Genomic DNA, 22,551 nt, shown 5'->3' on the forward strand with positions numbered 1-22,551 from the left:
ACTAATCCGAAGTGTACTACAGTTCTTGGGATTTCACTTCGATTTCCTTAATTTCTCAGCTGTCTTTTGAGGTTTGGGATTTCTTGGGAATTCTCCCTCTAGCTTCGGCTAGGCAAATCCTCTAGTTCACCTTCAACACATCATGAATCTGTATTTCCCAGCTTGAATTATAGTAAAAGAGGAAATAGGAGCAGGATTAGGCCATTTGGCCCGTCAAGCCTGCTTCGCCATTCAAACAGATCATGGCTGATTATCTACCGCTATGCCATTTTGCCCACTATCCGCATATCCCTTGATGTCATTGGTACCCAGAAATTCTGTCTTGAACATGCTCAATGATTCAGCTTCCACAACCCTCTGGGATAGTGAATTCCAAATGTCACCACTGTCCAAGTGAAGAAATTCCTCCTCATCTCAGTCTTAAATGGCCTGCCCCTTAATCTGAGACTGTGTCCCCTGGTTCTAGATTCACCAGCCAGAGGAAACATCCTATCCAAATCTACCCTGTCAAGCCCTGGAAGAATTTTGCAAGTTTCAATGAGATCACCTCTCATTCTTCGAAACTCTAGAGAATACAGGCCCAGTTTCTGCAATATTTTCTCATAAGACAATCCCTCCATCCCAGGAATTAGTCTGGTGAACCTCCGTTGCACTCCCTCTATGGCAAGTATATCCTTCCTTAGATAAGGAGACTGTACACAATACTCCAGGTGCAGTCTCACCAAGGCTGTATACAATTGCAGCAAGATATCTTTACTCCTGTACTCAAATCCCCTTGCAATGATGGCCAACATACCATTTGCCTTCCTAATTGCTGCACCTGCATACTAGCTTTTAGTGATCATGAACAAGGACACCCGGGTCTCTTTGGACATCAACTCCTCCCAAACTCTCATCATTTAAGAAATACTCCGCATTTCTGTTTTTGCTACCAAAGTGGATCACTTTTTAAAAATTAATTCATGGGATGTGAGCGTCGCTGGCTAGGTCAGTATTTATTACCCTATTTGCCCTTGAGAAGGTGATGGTGAGCTGCGTTCTTGAACCACTGCAGTCATTGGGGTGTAGGTACACCAACAGTGCTGTTAGGAAGGGAGTTCCAGAATTTTGACCAGGCGACAGTGAAGGAACGGTGATATAGTTCCAAGATGGTGTGTCGCTTGGAGAGGAACTTGCAGGTGGTGGCGTTCCCTTGCGTCTGCTGCCCTTGTCCTTCTAGGTGGTAGAAGTCGCGGGTTTGGAAGGTGCTGTCGAAGGAGTCTTGGTCAGTTGCTGCAGTGCATCTGATAGATGATGCACACTCCTGCCACTGTGCATCGGCGGTGCAGGGAGTGAATGTTGAAGGTGGTGGAAGGGGTACCAATCAAGCAGGCTGCTTTGTCCTGGATGGCATCGAGCTTCTTGAGTGCTGTTGGAGCTGCACCCATCCAGGCAAGTGGAGAGTATTCCATCACACTCCTGACTTGTACCTTGGGAAACAGAAAGTGAGGTACTCCCCACAGAATTCCTAGCCTCTGACCTGCACTTATAGCCCCAGTATTTATGTGACTGGTCCAGTTCAGTTTCAGCGATAGGATGCCATTGAACATCAAGGGGAGATGGTTAGATTCTTCTTGGTGGAGATGGTCATTGCCTGGCACTTGTGTGGTGGGAATGTTACTTGCCACTTATCGGCCCAAGCCTTGATGTTGTCCAGGTCTTGCTGCACCTGAACACAGGCTGCTTCATTATCTGAGGAGTCGCGAATGGTGCTGAACATTGTGCAATCATCAGCGAACATCCCCACTTCTGACCTTATGATGGAGGGAAGGTTATTGATGAAGCAGCTGAAAATGGTTGGGCTTAGGACACTACCCTAAGGAGCTCCTGCAGTGATGTCCGGGAATGAGATGATTGACCCCCAACAACCAAAAACGTCTTCCTTTGTGCTAGGTATGATTCCAACCAGCGGAGAGTTTTCTCTCTGATTCCCATTGACTCCAGTTTTGCTGGGGCTCCTTGATACTATACTCAGTCAAATGCTGCCTTAATGTCAAGGGCAATCACTCTCACATCACCTCTGGAGTTCAGCACATGTTTGGACAAGGCTGTAATGAAGTCAGGAGCTGAGTGGCCCTGGCAGAACCCAAACTGAGCTTCAGTGAACAGGTTATTGCTAAGCAAGTGCTGCTTGACAGCATTGTCGACGACCCCTTCCATCACTTTGCTGGTGATTGAGAGTAGACTGATAGGGCAGTAATTGGCTGGGTTGGATTTGTCCTGCTTTTTGTGTACAGGACATACTTAGGCAATTTTCCACATTGCCGGGTAGATCAGGGCCCATAGCCTTTGCAGTATCTAATGCCTTCAGCCATTTCTTGATATCACGTGGAGTGAATCAGATTGGCTGAAGATTGGCATCAGTGATGGTGAGGACCTCAGGAGGAGGATGAGCTGGATTATGTGCTCAGCACTTCTGGCTGAAGATGGATACAAATGTTTCAGCCTCGTCTTTTGCACTGATGTACTGGGCTCTCCCATCATTGATGATGGGGATATTTGTGGAGTCTTCTCCTCCTGTTATTTGTTGAATTGTCCGCTACCATTCTTGACTGGATGTGGCAGGACTGCAGAGCTTAGACCTGATCCGTTGGTTGTGGGATCACTTAGCATTGTCTATCACTTGCTTCTGCTGTTTGGCATGCAAGTAGTCCTGGGTTGTAGCTTCACCAGGCTGACACCTCATTTTGACGTGTTGCTGCTGGCATGCCCTCCTACACTTTTTATTGAACCAGGGTTGGTCCCCCGGCTTGATCGTAGATTCCATTTAGCATGGTTGTAGTGCCACACAGCACGATGGTGGCTATTGTCATGCAGGCCCCCACCTGCCAAGAATGAGGCAGATCAGTTTTGTCATGTAAACATTGATTTTGAACTATTGCTGGAGCGAGGAAATGACTTGAACAGCTCAGCTGTGGCTGGAAAAAACATTTGCATACTAACTGACGGTGCTTGTGTAGACAAAGGATCATTCCCTGACACATTTAACCCACAATGGATGTTGATCACCGGACAGTGAGCGGGTGGGGGAGCGCATTCCAGGGCCTGCTGGGCTGATGCAATTCACAGGGGCCAGGACTGGTTGGACCAGCTGGTCACATGAATGACTGGCTGTTCCAAGGTTTTTTGAACTAGCCACAGAGCATTTGAACTGAGAAAGACTGGTTGCTCCTGAACTGAGAAGATCTCTCCTGTCTGCTCCCATCTTTCTCACAAGCCTCTGAATCCACTGAAGACACATGAACCCCAAGAGAGAAAAGTCTCCTACAGTGAACAAGGTTTAAGAAGAATACAAGGTAACAAAAACTATTCAGATATTGCATCAAACTTTTCCATTTTATTTTTCTTCTGCTCTTTTCTGTCTCTATTTGCATGTGTGTATCACGTATGCATGCTAGCGTGGGTGCGTCGTGTATCCGCAGGCATCAACCAAACTAGAGTTTAAGTTCAAGTTTAATAAATTTCAGCCTTTCTTCTTTAAACCTAAGAAACCCTGTTTATACTGGTTTCTTTGTCTTATAATTAGAAAGTGGTGAACAAGGATTCACCAAGGGGGAGCTAAAACACGGTGTTTTAAAAATTAAACCCTGTTACAGTAAGACCAGGTGAAGGCTGAAGGGGAACCCGAGATCTCTTTCTCACCTGGTCATAACACTTAGTCTGTCCCCTTGAAGCCTCCTTGCATCATCCTCACAACTTACATTCCCACCTAGTTTTGTGTCATCAGCAAATTTGGAAATATTACATTTGGTCTCTACATCGAAATCATTTATATAGATTGTGAACAGCTGTGGCCCAAGCACTGCTCCTTGCACTACCCCACTAGTAACAGCCTGCCATCCTGAGAATGACTCACTTATTCCTACTCTCTGCTTTCTGTCTGTTAACCAATTCTCAATCCATAACAGTATATTACCCCCAATTCCATGTGCTCTAATTTTGTTTACTAACCTCCTGTGTGGGACTTTATTAAAAGCATTCTGAAAATCCAAATGCACCACATCCACTGGTTCTCCTTTATCCATGTTACAAGTAACATCCTCAAAAAACTCAGACAACTTTATCAAACATGATTTTCCTTTCATAAATTCATGTTGACTCTGCCCAATCATATCATTATTTTCTAAGTATCTAGTTATCACATCCTTTATAATAGATGTTAACATTTTCCCGACTACGTCAAACTAATGACAGAAGTATTGTACTCCTTAATGGAGAATGCACTATTCTGCTAAGGTGGAGTTGCATCCTTTTAAGGGCACAAGGTCTGATTGTTAGGGAAAGACAGGTTCATAGGTCTTTTAGATCAATTGTTTGATCAGGAAATTGGAATGTGCTTGTCGTTTTCAGACTTCAAATATTTTGAGAGTCCTCCCTGCAACCGGCAGACCCATTCACCCACCTCCAGCATTCTCGCTCCACCTGGACCCCTCCCTCTGGCCAGTTACCCACTCTTGATCTTTTTATTGAGAACTGTCGGCCTGACATCGGCCGCCTCCAGTTGTCCGGTCCCCTCGCTCACTCTAACCTGTCTCCCTCCGGACTTGCTGCACTCCATTCTCTCAGGTCTAATCCCAACATTCTGATCAAACCTGCTGACAAGGGTGGTGCTGTTGTTGTCTGGCGTACCGACCTCTCTCTTGCAGAGGGTAAGTGCCAACTCTCAGACACTTCTTCCTACCTCCCCCGGACCATGGCCCCATCACTGAACATCAAGCCACTGTCTCCAGGACTGTCACTGACCTCATCTCCTCTGGAGATCTTTCCTCTACATCTTCCAACCTCATAGTCCTAAAACCCTGGACAGCCCGCTTCTACCCCTTTCCTAAAATACACAACAGGACTGTCCTGGTAGACCCATCATTTCAGCCTGTTCCAGCACCACTGAACTTATTTCTTCCTATCTTGACTCTATCTTTTCTCCCCTGGTCCAGTCTCTTCCCAATAACATCGTGACTCTTCGGACACCCTACATCATTTTGACAATTTCCAGTTTCCTGGCCCTAACTGCCTCCTCTTCACTGTGGACATTCAATCTCTCTACACCTTCATCCCCCACCAGGATGGTCTGAGGGCTCTCCGCTTCTTCCTTGAACAGAGGCCCAACCAGTCCCCGTCCACCACCACCCTCCTCCGCCTGGCTGAACTTGTTCTTAGGTTGAGCTACTTCTCCTTCAACTCCACTCACTTCCTTCAAATAAAAGGTTTTGCTAAGGGTACCTGCATGGGTCCTCGTTATGCCTGTCTTTTTGTGGGTTATGTCGAACATTCCTTGTTCCAGTCTTACTCAGTCCCCCTCCCTCACCTCTTTTTCCAGTACATTGATGACTGCATCGGTGCCACTTCCTGCTCTCGCCCCGAACTGGAAAACTTCATCAAATTTGCTTCCAATTTCCACCCTTCTCTCACCTTTACATGGACTATTTTGGACACTTCCCTTCCCTTCCTTGACTTCTCTCTTTCCATCTCTGGGAATAGGCTGTCTACTAATATTCATTATAAGCCCACCAACTCCCATGGCTACCTTGACTACACTTCCTCAGACCCCTGTTTCCTGTAGGACTCCATCCCATTCTCCCAGTTTCTCCATCTCCGACACATCTGTTCTGATGATGCAATCTTCCACAAGACAGAGAGTAGCAGTAGAAGGGAGTTTCTCAAAATGGAGACGTGTGACCAGTGGTGTTCCACAGGGATCCGTGCTGGGACGACTGTTGTTTGTGATATACATTAATGATTTGGAGGAAAGTATAGGTGGACTGATTAGCAAGTTTGCAGACGACACTAAGATTGGTGGAGTAGCAGATAGTGAAGGGGACTGTCAGAGAATACAGCAGAATATAGATAGATTGGAGAGTTGGGCAGAGAAATGGCAGATGGAGTTCAATCAGGGCAAATGCGAGGTGATGCATTTTGGAAGATCCAATTCAAGAGTGAACTATACAGTAAATGGAAAAGTCCTGGGGAAAATTGATGTCCAGAGAGATTTGGGTGTTCAGGTCCACTGTTCCCTGAAGGTGGCAACGCAGGTAAATAGAGTGGTCAAGAAGGCATACGGCATGCTTTCCTTCATCGGACGGGGTATTGAGTACAAGAGTTGGCAGGTCATGTTACAGTTGTATAGGACTTTGGTTCGGCCACATTTGGAATACTGCGTGCAGTTCTGGTCGCCACATTATCAAAAGGATGTGGATGCTTTGGAGAGGGTGCAGAGGAGGTTCACCAGGATGTTGCCTGGTATGGAGGGCGCTAGCTATGAAGAGAGGTTGAGTAGATTAGGATTATTTTCATTAGAAAGACGGAGGTTGAGGGGGGACCTGATTGAGGTGTACAAAATCATGAGAGGTATAGACAGGGTGGATAGCAAGAGGCTTTTTCCCAGAGTGGGGGATTCAATTACTAGAGGACACGAGTTCAAAGTGAAAGGGGAAAAGTTTAGGGGGGATATGCGTGGAAAGTTCTTTAAGCAGAGGGTGGTGGGTGCCTGGAACGCGTTGCCAGCGGAGGTGGTAGATGCGGGCACGATGGAGTCTTTTAAGATGTATCTAGACAGACACATGAATGGGCAGGAAGAATAGAGATACAGAACCTTAGAAAGTAGGCGACATATTTAGAGAGATGATCTGGATCGGCGCAGGCTTGGAGGGCCGAAGGGCCTGTTCCTGTGCTGTAATTATCTTTGCTCTTTGTTCTTTGTACAACAGTGCTTCTGACATGTCTTCCTTTTTCGTCAACCAAGGATTCCCCCCACTGTGGTTGACAGGGCCCTCAAACATGTCCGACCTATTTCCCGCACTTTTGCCCTCACTCCTTCCCCTCTCTCCCAGAAGCACAACAGGGGTCCCCTTGTCCTCACTTTCCACCCCACCAGTCTCCACAGCCAAAGGATCATCCTCCGCCATTTCCGCCACTTCCAGCGCGATGCCACCACCAAGCACATCTTCCCTTTCCCTTTCTTGTCAGCATTCCGAAGGGATCGTTCCCTCCGCAACACCCTGGACCACTCCTCCATCACCCCTAACACCCCGTCCCCTTCCCACGGCACCTTCCCATGCAATTGCAGGAGGTGTAATACCTGCCCTTTTACCTCCTCTCTCCTCACCACCCAAATAGTCCTTCCAGGTGAAGCAGCGGTTTACTTGTACTTCCTTCAATTTAGTATACTGTATTCGCTGCTCACAAAGCGGTCGCCTCTACATTGGAGAGATAAAACGCAGACTGGGTGACCACTTTGTGGTACACCTCCGCTCAGTCCAAAAGCATGACCCCGAGCTTCCGGTCGCTTGCCATTTCAACACCGCCCCCACCTGCCCCTTGCCGTCAATCCCACAGTTCTGTCCTTGACCTGCTCCAATGTTCCAGTGAACTTCAATGCAAGCTCGTGGAGCAGCATCTGATGTTTCGATTAGGCACTCTACAACCTTGCGGATTGAACATTGAGTTCAATAATTTCAGAGCATGACTGGTCTTATTTTATATATTTTTTTGTTTTATTTTATTTTATTTTATTTTTAACCATGTGCCTGTTTTTCATGTAGACAGAGCTGCTCATTATTCTGCCAATAACACTCTCTCTGGACTAATGCTTTGTCTTTCATCACAACCATTAACATACTCTTTGCCTTCGTCCCAAGTTAGCTTTGTTATTTAATCTCTCCTGCCCTCTGCCCTATTACACACCTTCCCTTTTGTTCTCTTCCCCACCAACCGCACCCCACCCACTTTCACTTGCTTTATACCTAATTCTTTTCTAACCTATGCCAGTTCTGATGGAAGGTCACAGACCTGAAACATTACCTCTGCTTCTCTCTTCACAGATGCTGCCTGACCTGCTGAATATTTCCAGCACTTGCTGTTTTTATTATTTCCAAGTGTCCAGTTATCACATCCTTTCTAATAGATTCTAACATTTTTCCCACTACTGACGTCAAACTAACAGGATATGAGGTTCTCCATTTTTTCTCTGGTTCCGTTGTTAAATAGTGGGGTTGCATTTGCTACTTTCCAATTTGCAGGAACCTTTCCAGAATCTATAGAATTTTGAAAGAAATCACAGAATTGTTACAGTGCAGAAGGAGGCCATTCGGTCCATCATGTCCACACCGGCTCTCTGAAAGAGCAATTCACTCAGTTCCATTCCCCCGCCTTCTCTCCATAACTCTGCACATTCTTCCTTTTCATATAAAAGTCTAATTCCCTTCTGATTGCTTCAATTGCTCCACCACAATTTCAGTCAGTGCATTAACCACCCGCTGCGTGAAAAAGATTTTCCTCATGTCAATTTTACTTCTCTTACCAAATACTTTCAATCTGTGCCCTCTTGTTTTCGATCCTTTCACAAGTGGGAACTCTGTCCAGACACCTCATGATATTGAATACTTCTATCAAATCACTTCTCAGCCTTCTCTTCTCCAATGAAAACAGTCCCAACTTCTCCAATCTATCTTCATAACTGAAATTCCTTATCCCTGGATCCATTCTCGTGAATATTTTCTGTACTCTCTCCAATGCCTTCACATCTTTCCTAAAGAGCAGCGCCCAGAACTGGACACAATACTCCAGTTGAGGCTGAACTAGTGTCTTATACAAGTTCAACATAACTTCCTTGCTCTCGTACTCTATGCCCCTAATAATAAAGTCTAGGACACTATATGATTTATTAAGCACTCTCTCAACCTGTCCTGCCACCTTCAATGACTTATGCACATATACACCCAGGTCCCTCTGCTCCTGCACCCCCTTTAGAATTGTACCCTTTATTTTATATTGTCTCTCCATATCCTTCCTACCAAAATGAATCACTTCACATTTCTCTGCATTGAACTTCATCTGCCACCTGTCTGCCCATTCCACCAACTTGTCTATGTCCTTTTGAAGTTCTACACTATCCTCCTCACAGTTCACAATAGTTCCAAGTTTCGTATCATCTGAAAACTTTGAAATTGTGCCCTATACACCAAGGTCTAGGTCATTAATATATATCAAGAAAAGCAAGGGTCCCAACACTGACCCCTGGGGAACTCCACGACAAACCTTCCTCCAGCCTGAAAAACATCCATTAACTCTTTGTTTTCTGTCTCTCAGCCAATTTCCTATCCATGTTGCTCCGTCCCTTTCATTCCATGAGCTATAAGTTTGCTCACAAGTCTGTTGTCTGGCACTGTATCAAACGCCTTTTGAAAGTCCATGTACAGCACATCAATGGCATTGCCCTCATCAACCCTCTCTGTTACCTCCTCAAAAACTCCAGAAAGTTAATTAAACATGATTTTCCCTTCAGAAATCCATGCTGGCTTTCCTTAATTAACCCACATTTTTCTGTGACTCTTAATTTTGTCCTGAATTATTCTTTCAACAAATTTTCCCACCAAAGTTAAACTGGCTGTCCTGTAGTTGCTGGGCTTATCTTTACACCCTTTTTTGAACAAGGGTGTAATGTTTGCAATTCTGCGGTCCTTGGGCACCACCCGCGAGTCTGAGGAAGGCTGAAAAATTATGGCCAATGCCACTGCGATTTCTACCCTCACTTCCTTCAGTATCCTTGGATACATCTCATCCAGTCCTGGTGCTTTATCCACTTTAAGTACAGACAGCCTATCAAATACATCCTCTTCATCAATTTTAAACCCTCTAATGTCTGAATTACCTCCTCTTTCACAATTGCCTGGGTTGCATCTTCTTCCTGGTAAAGACAGATGCAAAGTATTCATTTAATACCTCAGCTATGCCCTCTCCTCAACTTAAACAAGTGCAATTACAGAGGTATAAAGAACGAGTTGTCTAAAGCGGGCTGGGAAAATAGACGAAGGGGAAGGTCAGTGGATGAGCAGTGGCAGACATTTAAGCAGATAAATTTATCCTGATCAAAAAGAAAGACTCAATGAGAAGGATGAACCACCCGTGGTTAACAAAGGCAGTCAAGGAGAGTATCCAGTCAAAAACTAAGGCATACAAAGCGGTGAAAACTAGTGCTAGGCCAGAGGAGTGGGAATTTTTTAGGAACCAGCAGTGGATGACTAAAAAGCTAATAAAGAGGGAGAAAATTGATTATAAAAGTAAATTGCCAAGAAATATAAAATCAAACAGCAAGAGCTTCTACGGGTATATAAAAAGAGAGTAACTAAAGTGAGTGTGGGACCCTTGGAGGGTGCGACTGGAGAATTGATAATGGGGAACAGGGAAATGGCAGATAATTTAAACCAATATTTTGCATCAGTCTTCACGGTGGAGGACACAATAAACATCCCACAGATATCAGATAAGCAAGGAGCTAATGGGAGGAAAGATCTTGCGACAGTCTCTATCACGAGGGACAAAGTATTTGACAAACTAATGGGACTAAAGACAGACAAATCGCCAGGATCTGATGGCCTGAATCCAAGGGTTTTAAAGGAAGTGGCTGCAGAGATAGTGGAGGCATTGGTCGAAATATTCAAGAACTCACTGGATTCTGGGAAGGTCCTAGCGGATTGGAAAACCGTGAATGTTATGCCCCTGTTCAAGTAGGGAGGAAGACAAAAAGCAGTAAACTATAGGACAGTCAGCCTATCATCGGTCATTGGGAATATGCTAGAGTCCATTATTAAGGCAGAAATAGCAGGACGTTTAGAAAAGCTTAGCGCAATCAAACAGAGTCAACATGGTTTTGTGAAAGGGAAATCATGTTTGACAAATCTGCTAGAGGTCTTTCAGGATATAACAAGCAGAGTTGATAAAGGGGAACCGGTAGATGTAGTGTATTTAGATTTCCAGAAGGCATTCGATAAGGTGCCACATAAAAGATTATTGCACAAGATAGGAGCTCACAGTATTGGGGGTAATGTATTAGCATGGATTGAAGATTGGTTAACTCACAGAAGACAGAGAGTCGGGATTAATGGGTCTTTTTCAGGTTGTAAAGACGTAATTAGTGGAGTGCCACAAGAATCAGTCCGAGGGCCTCAATTGTTTACTATCTATATTAATGACCTAGAGGACGGGGGCAGAGTGTAAATATATCCAGATTTGCTGACGATACAAAAATAGGTGGGTGGGCATGTTGTGATGAGGACATAAGGAATCTGCAAGGGGATATAGATAGGTAGAGTGAGTGGGCAAAAACGTGGCAGATGGAGTTTAATGTAGGCAAGGGTGAGGTCATGCACTTTGGTAAGAAGAATCAAAAGGCAGACTATTATTTAAATGGAGAGAGACTCCAAAAAAGTGCAGCACAGAGGGATCTGGGTGTCTGTGCATGAAACACAAAAAGTTAGCATGCAGGTGCAGCAAATAATTAAGGAGGCAAATGGAATTTTGGCCTTTATTGTTTGACCCGATGCCATGAAACTTCATGGGGTCCGGAGTCGATGTTGAGGCGTCCCAGGGCAACTCCCTCCCGACTGTATACCACTGTGGTGCCACCTCTGCTGGGACATAGCCAAGGATGGTGATGGTGGTATCTGGGATGTTGTAAGGTATGATTCGGTGAGTATGACTATGTCAGGCTATTGCTTGACTAGTCTGTGAGACAGCTCTCCCAACTTGGCACAAATTTCCAGATGTTAGTAAGGAGGACTCTGCAGGGCCGCTCACAAATATCCCCATCCTCAATGATCAGTGCAAAAGATAAGGCTGAAGTATTTGCAACAATCTTCAGCCAGAAGTGCCGAGTTGATGATCTATCTCAGCCTTGTCCTGATGTCTCCAGCATCACTGATGCCAGACCTCAGCCAATTCGATTCACCCCGCATGATATCAAGATATGACTGAAGGCATTGGATACTGCAAAGGCCATAGGCCCTGACAATATTCCGGCAATAGTACTGAAGGCCTGTGCTCCAGAACTTGCCGCACCCCTAGCCAAGCTGTTCCAGTACAGCTACAACACTGGCATCTACCCGGCAATGTGGAAAATTGCCTAGGTATGTCCTGTATACAAAAAGCAGGACAAGTCCAACCCGGCCAATTACTGCCCCATCAGTCTCCTCTCAATCATAAGTAAAGTGAAGGAAAGTGTCATCAACAGTGCTATCAAGCGGCACTTGCTTAGCAATAACCTGCTCAGTGACGCTCAGTTTAGCTTCCGCCAGGGCCACTCAGCTCCTGACCTCATTACAGCCTTGGCTCAAACATGGACAAAAGAGTTGAACTCAGGTGGTGAGGTGAGAGTGACTGCCCTTGACATCAAGGCAGCATTTGACCAAGTATGGCATCGAGGAGCCCTAGCAAAACTGAAGTCAATGGGAATTAGGGGGAAAACTCTCCACTGGTTGGAATCATACCTAGCGCAAAGGAAGATGGTTGTGGTTGTTGGAGGTCAATCATCTCAGCTTCAGGACATCACTGCAGGAGTTTCTCAGGATAGTGTCCTCGGCCCAACCAGCTTCAGCCGCTTCATCAACGATACTGAAGCAGTCCGTGTAGAAATGCAGCAAGACCTGGATAATATCCAGGCTTGGGCTGATAAGTGGCAAGTAACATTCGCGCCACAGAAGTGCCAGGCAATGACCATCTCCAACAAGAGAGAATCTAACCATCTCCCCTTGACATTCAATGGCATTACAATCGCTGAATCCCCCTGTATCAGCATCCTAGGGGATCTCGTTGACCAGAAACTGAACTGGAGTTGCCATATAAATACCGTGGCTACAAGAGCAGGTCAGAGGCTAGGAATCCTGCGGCGAGTAACTCGCCTCCTGACTCCCCAATGTCTGTCCACCATCTACAAGGCACAAATCAGGAGTGTGATGGAATACTGTCCACTTGCCTGGTTGGGTACAGCTCCAACAACACTCAAGAAGCTCGACACCATCCAGGACAAAGCAGCCCGCTTGATTGGCACCCCATCCACAAACATTCACTACCTCCACCACCGACACACAGTGGCAGCAGTGTGTACCATCTACAAGATGCAATGCAGCAAAGCACCAAGGCTCCTTAGACAGCACCTTTTCAACCCGCAACCTCCACCAACTAGAAGGACAAGGGCTGCAAATGCATGGGAACACCGCCACCTGCAAGTTCCCCTCCAAGTCACACACCATCCTGACTTGGAAATATATCGCTGTTCCTTCACTGTCGCTGGGTCAAAATCCTGGAACTCCCTTCCTATCAGCACTGTGGGTGTACCTACCTCACATGAACTGCAGCGGTTCAAGAAGGCAGCTCACCACCACCTTCTCAAGGGCAATTAGGGATGGACAATAAATGCTGGCCTAGCCAGCGGCACCCACATCCCATGAATGAATAAAAAAAAATCCTGCAGCGCCAACTTGCCAACATACCTTCATAGTTTCCTTAGTTCAGATTTAAGACCCTCATTTCAGAATGAACTGCAGCTCTTTCAAATTTAATGTAAAATTCTATCATATTGTGGTCACTATTTCCTCATGCCTCCTTTACAGCCAGGTTATTAATTAGCCCTTTCTCGTTACATAATACTAAATCTAACATAGTCCAATCCCTAGTTGGTTCCTCAACATACCGCTCCACAAGCCCAGCTCATACATGCTCCAGGAATTTGACTGAGGGAGATGTTTTGTGTATGTGCATATGAGGGTGGAGTGGAGTGAATGCTGTGTGACAGATTGCAGGGATATGAGCAGTGAAGGAATAAATAATGTGGATGGTAGAAAGTGTAGAGTGTGGCAATAGCAGCAGGAAGAGATGGATTGCAATGTAGTGGAAGTAATTCAAGGTGGATGAAAGGAAGCTGGGGTGTAAAGGCCTGAGGGTGTGTAGTTTCTTTAAACAAGAAGCAATTCTGCTCCCGCACCCCATGGACCTGCCTCAAAACAGAAACACCCTGGTTCCTGATGGCCTCTCTGTTCTTGAGTCGAACTGCTTTCAAAGCCAACAGCTTTCTAAAAGCCAACTGCTTGTCTGAAGCCACCAGCTTTACAAAAGCCAACTGACTGACTGAGTCAGCAAACACCCCCCCAAAAAAAATCTGACCCCAAAAAGCTATATCGAGCAATATCTATCTCCATAGCATGTACCTGCACATGGGATGTCCCAGATAGCAATTTAAATTAATTATTTCCAATTCCAAATCTTCTTTTTGATTCCTGATACCCACATGAATAATTGATGTTTCTAACAATGACAGAGCAAACTCTTCTCGACTTATTGATTCCAACTGCCCAACTAAACAAGACCATCTGTGGTTTTACAGTTTTCACCACTCTAACTCTGTCTTTGTAAGCACTCATGGAGAGGTTTTTGAAGTTTAAATCTTCTCTTGGTTCTGGGAAATTATGTAAATAATTTAAACCCCTGATGATGGCAGCTGCAGACACACTGTCTCCATAAACAAGTTAAGAGGGGTTTTCATTTTGTTGCATCTTTACACCTCCCAATCGGACCTTACTAAATAAACATGGGCCACCCTTTGATTTGTAACCACCTGAGGTTTGTTTGCAGCAGAAGTTCTGAACATCATTTTCCAGTCCTCACTGGATACCGGTGGTGCTGGAGTATTGGAGAACTAATAACGTACCTCTGCTTAAAAAGGGAGCTAAGGATAGGCCCAATAATTACAAGCCAGTCAGTCCAACCTCAGTAGTTGGCAAATTATTGGAATCTACTCTGAGATAGGATAAACTGTCACTTAGAAAGGCACAGGTTAATCAAGGATAGTCAGCATGGATTTGTTAAGGGAAGATCTTGTTTGACCAACTTGATAGAATTTTTTGAAGAAGTAACAAGGAAGATAGATGACAGTAGTGCAGTTGATATGGTCTACATGGATTTTAGCAAGGCTTTTGACAAGGTCCCACATGGCAGACAGGTTAAAAAAATAAAATCCCATGGGATCCAGGGAAATGCAGCCAGGTGGATAAAAAATTGGCTCAGTGGCAGGAAACAAGGGGTAATTGTTGGCGAGTGTTTTAGCAACTGGAAGGCTGCTTCCAGTGGCGTTCCACAGGACTGGGTCCCCTGCTTTTTGTGGTATACATTAACAATTTGGACGTAAATATAGGGGGCATGATCAAGAAGTTTGCAGACGACACAAAGATTGGCCGTGTGGTAGGTAGCGAGGAGGATAGCTGTAGACTGCAGAAAGATAGTGATGGTCTGGTCAGATGGCAGAAAAGTGGTAAATGGAATTCAACCTGGAGAAGTATGAGGTGATGCATTTGGGGAGGTCAAACAAGGCAAAGGAATACACGATTAATGGGAAACTACTGAGAAGTGTAGAGGAAGTGAGGGACCTTGGAGTGAATGTCCACAGGTCCCTGAAGGTAGCAGGACAGGTCGATGAGGTGGTTAAGAAGGCATAAGGAATCCTTTCCTTTATTAGCTGAGGTATAGAATATAAGAGCAGGGAGGTTATGCTGGAACTGTATAATTCATTAGTTAAGCCACAACTTGAGTACTGTATGCAGTTCTGGTCACCTCATTACAGAAAGGATGTAATTGCACTAGAGAGGGTACAGAGGAGATTTACGAGGATGTTGCCAGGACTGGAAAAATGCAGCCATGAGGAAAGATTGGATAGGCTGGGGTTGTTCTAGTTGGAACAGAGAAGGCTGAGGGGAGATCTGATTGAAATGTACAAAATGTTAAGGTGCCTGGATAGTAACTGGACCTTCTTAATGTAATTAGGAAGGGATACCAAGATGGCATGGACAACTCAAATGGCCACATGTAGCGTATGCTCAGCCCATTTCATGCATATATTCTTGAGTGAAACAATCTCTCTGCCAAGGGTTGGAAATTGTTTTTTGTGACATCAGAGTAGATTTTTACAGAAAACTGATGTTGCAGATGGGCGCCTGTTCCAAGGAAAAATCTGATTTTCATTTCCATTCTTTTCATCATTTGTTTAACAGCAACCAATCTGCATTGCTAGTTTTATGCCTAAGTGGCAAGTTGAATATCCATCCCAATATTCATGTTAATTGATGTAAGTCATTGTAATTGCAGTTGTGAAAGTGGATTGAGAAACTAAGCAGAAATGAAAGCAAGAAAAGCTACCTTTGCATACCTTACTTCATACTAGTTACACTACTTGTGAAACATATTTCAGATTCGGAAGGTACTCCCAGATATAGAACTGGACGATCAGATCCTGAACCTGGTCACACATCAGAAGATAAATAAAGATGTGTGTATATGTTTGTGTTTTCAATTATATCTCATTAACAGGCAATCTCTCTATTTTCTGGTCAATGTAATTATATGCAAGGAGGCATTGCCCTTTATGTGTGCAATTTAATGAATCCCAGTGAGCATTACTATCTGTCTGACAAGAGAATGGCTGCTCAAAGCCGACAAAGTGTATAGGGAGAGGGAGCAGTGAGAAGGGAAAAGATGGTAAGATGTGAAGAAACCCTGAAGGCTGAGTTCTATCAGCCTTATTAGTTTCTGTTCCCTCTAACCATGATGGCAAGCATCTACTTCTCAAGTGGGGACAGGGTGTGGCCTTACCCTACTCTGATTCTCACCTGCTCCCGCATATTAAGTGTCAATTTGTCCTGCAAGAAACAAGGGAGTGTGTTAGTGGTGGCCTAGGAAGACGAAAATGTGCATGTACAGGGAGGATAGTGTAAATGTTGTGTGAAGATTGCAGAGATATGGATGACGAGAGAACTAATAATGCAGATGGTAGGAAGTACAGACTGTGACAGTAGGTGGAGATGGATTAAAATGTGATCGCTGTAATTAGAGGTGAGTGAAGAGAATTGTAGAGGAAAGGCTTAAGAGTGTGTAGCTGCCTCAATCAAGAAGCAATTCTGCACTTCCCCACCTCAGTTTACCTAATCAGGTGAGCAGCAAATCAGAAGACTGAGTCATGCTAGCAACTGGCCTTTTTTAATCTAATTAGGAAGGGTAACCAATAGGACACAATCCTTGCTCCACTTAAATGGGCACCTGCAGTTTACGCTAAGCCCATTTCACACACATATACAGGAACAAACCAAACTGTCTACTAAGGGTTGGAAAACTTCTTTTGTAACACTAGAGTAGATTTTCACATAACCCTGGTGTTGCGGATGTGACATCTGTTCTGAAAAAAAGTGTTCTATCTGCATTTCCATTGATTACATTATTTGTATAACGGTCAACCAAGCTGCATTGCTAGTTTTATGCCTGAGTGGCAAGTTGAACATCTATCCCATTACCTGATACTAATTAATACTACTTCTGATAGACATTCCAGTGACAGAAGATACTTCCATACATCGAACAGAATTATCAGATTTTGATCCTTGTCACAAGCGAAAAGGTAGATCAATATGTGTGTATATGTTAATGCTTTAAATTATGTGTCATTCATAGGTAATCTCTCTGTTTTCTAGCCAATGTAATTATTTTCAAGGAGGCATTGCTCTGTAAATGTGCAATCGGATGGACATTGAAGCCATTACTATCTATCCTACAAATGAATGGCTGCAGAAAGCAGTTTCACTTTGTCATGCAGAATGTCTAGGGAGAGATAGCAGTGAGAAGGTGAAAGGAGGGAACAATGTAAAGTTGTGAGATGTTTCCTGCAGCCTTGATAGTTTCCATACCTGCTGCCCACAATGACATGCAGCTCTCCTCAAATGGGGACAAGATGTGGCAGTACCCTGCTCTGGTCACGTCCTACTACCACATATTTTGTGGCAACCTGTCCTGCAAGAAAGAAGGGAGTGGGTTAGTGGTGGCCTAGGAAACTGTTTTGAGGATGTACATGTGAAGGTGGAGTAGTGTGAATGTTGTGTGACAGATTGTAGGGATATGGGAAGTGAGGGAATTAATTATGTGGATGGTAGAATGTGCAGAATGTGGAGTAGCAGCAGGAAGAGATGGATTGCAATGTCGTAGAAGTATCTGTGTGTGAAAGGCAGCTGGAGTGTAAAGGCCTGAGAGGACGTAGTTGCCTCAATCAAGAAGCAAGTCTGTGCCCACCCTGACTGCTTCCAGTCCACCCATCACCTCACGCACCCCCATTGGGACAGCAGCCAATTAGAAGCCTGAGTAGCACTGGCTTCTGGCCTCTTTTAATCTAATTAGGAAAGGGAATTAATATGACATGTTGTGTCCATATAAACAGGCACAGCCCCTTTCACACACATATTCAGCTGCGAACCAATCACTCTGCCAAGTGTTGGAAAACATATTTTTTTGAACATGGGAGTAGATTTTCACACAAAACTGGCATTGCAGATGCAACAACGGTTATGGAAAACAGCCGACTTTCATTTCTATTGATTTACCATTTCCATATTGGGCAGCCAATCTGCATTGCTAGTTTTATGCCTGAGTGGCAAGTTGAACATCTATCCCATTATTCATGCTAATTGATGCAAGTAATTGTAATTGCTGTTGTTGAAATGGATTAAAAAACTGAACAGAATTGAAAGCAAGAAAAGCTACCATTATATACATTATCTGATAATAAATACACTGCATCTGATATTAATTTCAGATTCAAAATGTACTCTCAGACATAGAACTGGGCGGTCAGATTCTGAACCTAGTCACACATCAGAAGGTAAATAAAGGTGTATGGTAGTGCTTTAAATTATGCTTCATTAACAGACAATCTCTCTATTTTCCTTCAATGTAATTGTATGCAAGAAGGCACTGCTCTGTATCCTTTACATGTGCAATTGGATGGATCTTGGTGAGCATTACTATCTGTCCAACAAATGAATGGCTGCACGAAGCAGCTTCACTTTGTCATGCAAAGTGCATAAGAAAGATAGCAGTGAGAAGGGAAAAGAGTGTAAGATGTGAAGAAACCCTATGAGCTGTGTTCTATCAGCCTTGTTAGTTTCTATGCCCTCTTCCCACAATGACAAGCATCTATCTGCTCATTGAGTGGGGACAGGAGCCTTACCCTGCTCTAGTTCTCACATGCTCCTGCATATTGAGTGTCAATTTGGTTTGCAAGAAAGAAGAGAGTGTGTTAGTGGTGGCCTAGAGAGACGATTTGAAAATGTGCATGTACAGGTCGGGTAATGTGAATGTTGTGTGACAGATTGCAGAGGTATGGGTAATGAGGGAAGTAATTAAGTGGTTGGTAAGAAGTGCAGAATGTGACAGTAGCAGCAGGCAAAGATGAATTGCTGCTGTAATTAGAGTGAAGAAAGTGGAGAGGGAAGACTTGAGAATGCGTAGCTGCCTCAATCAAGAAGCAATTCTGCCCCTCCCCACCTAATTGCACCCCCATCAAGTGAGCAGCAAATCCGAAGCCTGAGTCATGCTTACAGCTGGCCTTTTTTAATGTAATTAGGAAGGGTAACCAATAGGACACCATCCTTGCTGCACTTAAATGGGGACATGCAGTGTACGCTAAGCCCATTTCACACACGTACTCAGAAGTGAATCAGTCTCTCTGCTAATGGTTGGAAAACGTAATTTCCATCATTATAATAGATTTTCACATAAAACTGGTATTGCAGATAAGACACCTGTTCTAAAAATAGTGTCCTACTTTCATTTCTACTTATTTCATTATTTGTATAACAGGCAATCAAGCTGCATTGCTAGTTTTCTGCCTGAGTGGCAAGTTGAACATCTATCCCATTATTCTTGCTGGTTGATTAAGGCAATTGTAATTGCAGTTGTTGAAATGGATTGAGAAATGCAACAAATGTGCAAGCGCAGAACATTACCTTTCTAGACCTTACCTGATACTAATTAATACTACTTCTGATAGACATTCCAGTGACAGAAGATACTTCCATACATCGAACTGAACTATCAGATCTTGATCCTTGTCACAAGCGAAAAAGTAGATCAATATGTGTGTATATGTTAATGCTTTAAACTATGTGTCATTCATAGGTAATCTCTCTGTTTTCTAGCCAATGTAATTATTTTCAAGGAGGCATTGCTCTGTACTCTGTAAATGTGCAATCGGATGGACATTGGAGCCATGACTATCTATCCTACAAATGAATGGCTGCAGAAAGCAGTTTCACTTTGTCATGCAGAATGTCTAGGGAGAGATAGCAGTGAGGAGGTGAAAGGAGGGTACGATGTAAAGTTGTGAGGTGTTTCCTGCAGCCTTGATAGTTTCTATGCCTGCTGCCTGCAATGGCATGCAGCTACTTCTGAGTTGGGGACAAGATTTGGCAGTACCCTGCTCTGGTAACCTCCTGCTCCCACATATTTTGTGGCAACCTGTCCTGCAAGAAAGAAGAGAGTGTGTTGGTGGTGGTCTAGGAAGACGTTTTGAGGATGTGAATCTGAAGGCGGAGTAGTGCAAATGTTGTGTGACAGATTGTAGGGATATGGGAAGTGAGGGAATTAATAATGTGGATGGCAGAAGCAAGAGTTGGATTGCAATGTAGTAGAAGTGAGTGAAAGGCAGCTGGGGTGTAAAGGCCTGAGAGTACGTAGTTACCTCAATCAAGAAGCAAGTCTGCGCCCACCCTGACCGCTTCTGTCCGTTCCAGCATCCCAGGCACCCCCTTTGGGACAGCAGCCAATTAGAAGCCTGAGTAACACTGGCATCTGGCCTCTTTTAATCTAATTAGGAAGGGGAATCAATATGACATGTTCCTTGTTTCCATTTAAATAGGCACAGCCCATTTTACACACATATTCAGCTGCAAACCAATCTCTCTGCCAAGTGTTGGAAAACATATTTTTGTACATGGGAGTAGGTTTTCACAGAAAACTGGCATTGTGGATGGGACATCTGTTCTAAAAAAAAGCATCCTATTTTCATTTCCATTTATTTCATTATTTGTATAATGGGCAATTGAGCTGCATTGCTAGTCTTATTACTGAGTGGCAAGTTGAACATCTATCCCATTATTCTTGCCAATTGATGAAGGCAATTGTAATTGCAGTTGTTGAAATGGATTGAGAAATGGAACAAAATGCAAGCACAAAACATTACCTTTCTAGACCTTACCTGATACTAATTAATACTACTTCTGATAGACATTCCAGTGACAGAAGATACTTCCATACATCGAACTGAATTATCAGATCTTGATCCTTGTCACAAGCGAAAAGGTAGATCAATATGTGTGTATATGTTAATGCTTTAAACTATGTGTCATTCATAGGTAATCTCTCTGTTTTCTAGCCAATGTAATTATTTTCAAGGAGGCATTGCTCTGTAAATGTGCAATCGGATGGACATTGAAGCCATTACTATCTATCCTACAAATGAATGGCTGCAGAAAGCAGTTTCACTTTGTCATGCAGAATGTCTAGGGAGAGCTAGCAGTGAGAAGGTGAAAGGAGGGAACAATGTAAAGTTGTGAGATGTTTCCTGCAGCCTTGATAGTTTCTATACCTGCTGCCCACAATGGCATGCAGCTCTCCTCAAATGGGGACAAGATGTGGCAGTACCCTGCTCTGGTCACGTCCTACTACCACATATTATGTGGCAACCTGTCCTGCAAGAAAGAAGGGAGTGGGTTGGTGGTGGCCTAGGAAACTGTTTTGAGGATGTACATGTGAAGGTGGAGTAGTGTGAATGTTGTGTGACAGATTGTAGGGATATGGGAAGTGAGGGAATTAATTATGTGGATGGTAGAAAGTGCAGAATGTGGAGTAGCAGCAGGAAGAGATGGATTGCAATGTCGTAGAAGTATCTGTGTGTGAAAGGCAGCTGGAGTGTAAAGGCCTGAGAGGACGTAGTTGCCTCAATCAAGAAGCAAGTCTGTGCCCACCCTGACTGCTTCCAGTCCACCAATCACCTCACGCACCCCCATTGGGACAGCAGCCAATTAGAAGCCTGAGTAGCACTGGCATCTGGCCTCTTTTAATCTAATTAGGAAAGGGAATTAATATGACATGTTGTGTCCATATAAACAGGCACAGCCCCTTTCACACACATATTCAGCTGCGAACCAATCACTCTGCCAAGTGTTGGAAAACATATTTTTTTGAACATGGGAGTAGATTTTCACACAAAACTGGCATTGCAGATGCAACAACGGTTATGGAAAACAGCCGACTTTCATTTCTATTGATTTACCGTTTCCATATTGGGCAGCCAATCTGCATTGCTAGTTTTATGCCTGAGTGGCAAGTTGAACATCTATCCCATTATTCATGCTAATTGATGCAAGTAATTGTAATTGCTGTTGTTGAAATGGATTAAAAAACTGAACAGAATTGAAAGCAAGAAAAGCTACCATTATATACATTATCTGATAATAAATACACTGCATCTGATATTAATTTCAGATTCAAAATGTACTCTCAGACATAGAACTGGGCGGTCAGATTCTGAACCTAGTCACACATCAGAAGGTAAATAAAGGTGTATGGTAGTGCTTTAAATTATGCTTCATTAACAGACAATCTCTCTATTTTCCTTCAATGTAATTGTATGCAAGAAGGCACTGCTCTGTATCCTTTACATGTGCAATTGGATGGATCTTGGTGAGCATTACTATCTGTCCAACAAATGAATGGCTGCACGAAGCAGCTTCACTTTGTCATGCATACGGAGCGATAGCAGTGAGAAGGGCAAAGAGTGTAAGATGTGAAGAAACCCTGTGAGCTGTGTTCGATCAGCCTTGTTAGTTTCTATGCCCTCTTCCCACAATGACAAGCATCTATCTGCTCATT

At 44.0% G+C, this 22,551-nt stretch overlaps 1 long non-coding RNA gene across 1 annotated transcript in view; it reads right to left on the reverse strand.

Moving 5' to 3' along the window:
• The window catches only part of LOC137382975 (uncharacterized), a 54,350-nt gene extending 34,654 nt beyond the window's left edge, over window positions 1-19,696 (reverse strand). Inside the window, exons 1-2 of the long non-coding RNA XR_010977316.1 lie at window positions 19,641-19,696; window positions 17,535-17,637 (exon numbers count right to left, since the gene is read on the reverse strand). This is a non-coding gene — a long non-coding RNA (uncharacterized lncRNA). The remainder of the gene's footprint in view (window positions 1-17,534; window positions 17,638-19,640) is intronic.
• Window positions 19,697-22,551: the final 2,855 nt, after the last annotated feature.

This window comes from Heterodontus francisci, chromosome 23, assembly GCF_036365525.1.
Source record: "Heterodontus francisci isolate sHetFra1 chromosome 23, sHetFra1.hap1, whole genome shotgun sequence".
Taxonomy (NCBI): Eukaryota; Metazoa; Chordata; class Chondrichthyes; order Heterodontiformes; family Heterodontidae; genus Heterodontus; species Heterodontus francisci.